Consider the following 3,972-nt stretch of genomic DNA (forward strand, 5'->3'; position numbering starts at 1 on the left):
AATGACTTTATTGTTACATTTCTTAATTTACAATGGTTGTTTCTTTTTTCCTTTTTTTTTTAAAGCTACATTAGCTTTACCAAAACAGATATACTAACCTATACCATGTAAAAAGTGTAACTCGCCATCAACAAAAGAAAACAAAACACCATCAACATCCCAAATGTTTTTAAAAGAATCCAGATCTTTCATCTGTTCATAATACTTAAAATCTAGTAAAATCCTTGCTTTTACCAAACCCTTAAAAGTTGCAACACACTCTTTAGCTTGACCACTGTCTATTTTCTGCTTTCTACTATAGTAGATCGCAAGTTTTGCTTGCCCAAACAAGAAATTAATCAATCTCCCTTTTTTCTTTTTCATCTTGCCATATGAAAAACAAAAAAATAAAAACCTGCTCGCTAAAATTCTCTCCAAAGGAATTTAACAAACTTCTAAGCAGAGTAAATAACGGTGTCAATCTGCAACAATATAGAAAACAGTGAAAAATTGTCTCTCTAAAAGAACAAAATGGGCATGTATCTAAAACTGCAGGGTTTAAAATAGATATGAAAGCATTCACTGCAATTATCCCATGTAGTACTCGCCAATGAAGATCACCAATGTTTTTAGCCAACGGTGGCTTGTACAACATGCCCCAGGCAGGTTTTGTCTCTCCTTTGACCCTGAAATGTTCTCTCCATGGCGTATCCTTTCTAGTCTTTAGCTTCCCTTTGTTCACAGCTTTAACACACACTTTATACAGAGTTTTCCCCTTAATACAGTCCAGTGCCATCCACTCCTTACTCCCCACCTCCAGAAGAGGGCTCAGCTCCTCAGAAACTGTTAGTTTGGCCTTAACAGCCAACCGCGGAAAAGGGTCATTCTGATCTGGTATCTTCAGTCCATTACTCCAGTCTTTCAGAAGGTTATGTTCCTCTTCTGATACCGTATTCCTTAGGCTTGCAAGAAGCCGTTCCGTGATGCGAAGTGAGTGGATCTCCAGTTTGGCAGCCAGTGCCATTGTGTCAGCTATATTCCCTCCAGTCAGTTGTACAAAGGTTTTCACTGTCACCACACCACATCTAATTAGAGATCCAGGTTGCCAGGGAATCTCCAACCGTGCTCCTTTTAGAATTGGCTCCCTTAGAAGCCAGTGAAGTGATGGATTAGAGTCCAAAGCAGTTTTATCAATCATATTCCACATTTTAAAAACACTCACATAGAAAAGTGGCAAACATTTAAGATTAAAAAAAGATGAGTCAAGAAAACAAAATTCCCTACCAAAGTTCAAATTCCCAACTCGACCTAAAACCAATTCTGCAACTGGCCTCCATGGTAAGGCTGGTGGCCCATAAAGAAGACTTTTTAAAAACTCTAGTCTAAAAGCTCCCTTCCTACTTTCAAGGTGGACTAAACCCTGCCCTCCCTCTTCTTTAGATAAATATAAAACATCTTGTGGTATCCAGTGCAACTTATCCCAAAAGAAATCTAGAATAATGCCCTGAATCCTTGCTAAAAGACCAGCTGGGGGGTCTAAAACGCTAAGTCGATGCCATAATACAGGTGCCACAAGATTGTTAGCAATAATGGTGCGCCCCCTAAATGACATACGAGGTAAGAGCCATCTCCGTTTCTTAAAAGTGCCTTGCATTCTTTCCACCACTCCTTCCCAGTTCTTTATGGCCATTGACTCATCCCCCAAATGAACTCCTAAGTACTTGATGCCATTTGTGCCCCATAAAAGCCCTTCAGGTAGTTTTGGTCTTTCTCTTTGCCATTTTCCTACAATTAATGCAGTACTCTTAGCCCAATTCACTTTTGAGGATGATATTTTCCCATAAAGCTCCACAATATGGGTCAATGCTTGGACATCACTATCCTCCCTAATAGCTACAATAACATCATCTGCGTATGCAGAGAGAAGAAATGGAGCAATACCATCAACTACCATGACCCCTCTCATCTCTTTCCTAAGTCTACACAGTAAGGGTTCGATTGCAATTGAGTAAAGCATACCCGAGACACTACAACCCTGTCGAATACCCCTGCCAATGCTAAAAGGAGCACTTAACCCACCGTTGACTTTCAGTACACTTTCAACCCCACTATAGAGTACCCTGATCATAGCAATGAAACCAGGGGAGAAACCAAAAGCCTCCAACACTTTCCAGAGGTATTGGTGCTCCACCCGGTCAAAAGCCTTCTCTTGGTCCAAAGAAATAAAACCAAGCTGGAGATCCAATGAGTTGGAGATATCCAAATAGTCTCGAATTAACACAATGTTATCTCGAATCGATCTGCCAGGGACGCAATAGGACTGGTCAACATGAACAACCTGATCCATCACGTCCCTCAGACGATTTGCCAATGCTTTCGAGATAATCTTGTAATCAGTACACAGTAAACTTACTGGCCTCCAGTTTTTAACCTCACAGAGGTCACCTTTTTAGGTAGAAGAGTAAGGACAGCTCTCCTGCAACTAAGAGGAAGACAACCTTTCTCCATACTGTCATTTAAAACAGCCAGAAGATCTTCCCCTAGAAAGGACCAAAAAGCCTTGAAAAACTCCACTGGAATGCCATCGATCCCTGGTGCTCTGCCCTTTTTCATGCCCTCTAGTGCAAACGTTAGCTCCTGCATTGAAATAGGTTGTCCCATTTCAGCTCTTTTTTGCTCAGATATCTGGGGTAGGTTACTGAGAAAAAGGGTTAGACCGTCTGGGTTGTCGCTGTATTCACAGGTGTATAATTTAGAGAAGAACTCTGCAGCTCTTCTCCTAATATCAGATGATTCTGTGAGTTCGCAACCATCAGAAGATCTAAGACAGTGGATGAGACGGCTCTGTCCATTCTTTTTCTCTAAATTAAAAAAGAATCTTGAGGGAGCATCCATCTCCGCAATATTCTGGAACCTAGACCGGATCAAAGCTCCCTGTGCTTTGATCCCCAACAGATCCGCCAACTTGGCTTTTTTAGCTTTAAGCGCATGCATCTGACCGCGATCTCCTGTGGATCCGTATATAGTCTGGAGTTCCACAATACCAACCTCTAGATCTTTGATTGATCTGAGGGTGTCTCTAGTGACGTTAAAAGTGTACTGATTACAAAATTGTTGTATCTGTATCTTGCCAATATCCCACCATTGTTGAAGAGAGCTATATTTCGCCTTCTCCAACTTCCAGGTGCTCCATAGATAAATAAAACATTGCCTAAAATGCCCATCATTTAATAAATCTGTATTAAAATGCCAGTATGCGCTCTTAGGTTTGACCCCACTAATAAAAACAGTGCCAATTACCATAAAATGATCTGAAAAACCTACTGGTGACATAAAACATGATTTAAAAAACGGGATGTGATGTCCATAACAATAAAAACGGTCAAGCCTCGCTAGTGATAAAACCTTATCTCTGCAGTGGGACCAGGAATATTCTCTTTCAGTACTGTGTTTAGAACGCCACACATCCTCCAGATCATAGCTTTCAACTATACGCTTTAAAATTCGCCTTGACTGCAGATGTGGTTCAATGTGATTCCTGTCCAAATCACTAATGGTGCAGTTAAAATCACCGCCGACTATTAAAAAATCGGTTGAGTTGCAGCCTTCTAAAGTGCTTGATAATTTATCTAAAAACACTAGTCTATCTCTTTGCAAAACTGGTGAGTAAATATTTAAAAACACTATCGTGTTTTTTTCATATTTTGCAGTGACTTTTAGGAGCCGACCCCTAACAACTTCTTCATAATCAAAAGAAATTGGTAAAAATGAACTCGAAAAAAGTATTGCAACTCCCCCAGATACTGAACTCAAATGGCTAAAAACCACCTGCCCACCCCATTCTCTCTGCCATTCAACCTCAATGTCCTTGCTGCTGTGTGTTTCTTGGGTAAAAGCAATGGCAATTTGTTTTGTTTTCAGGACTTCATACAGCAAATTCCTTTTCTTAACGTCCCTTGCCCCATTTACATTTAAAGACGCAATCCTAAAACT

The sequence above is a fragment of the Anoplopoma fimbria genome, unplaced genomic scaffold (assembly GCF_027596085.1).
Source record: "Anoplopoma fimbria isolate UVic2021 breed Golden Eagle Sablefish unplaced genomic scaffold, Afim_UVic_2022 Un_contig_2781_pilon_pilon, whole genome shotgun sequence".
Classification (NCBI taxonomy): domain Eukaryota; kingdom Metazoa; phylum Chordata; class Actinopteri; order Perciformes; family Anoplopomatidae; genus Anoplopoma; species Anoplopoma fimbria.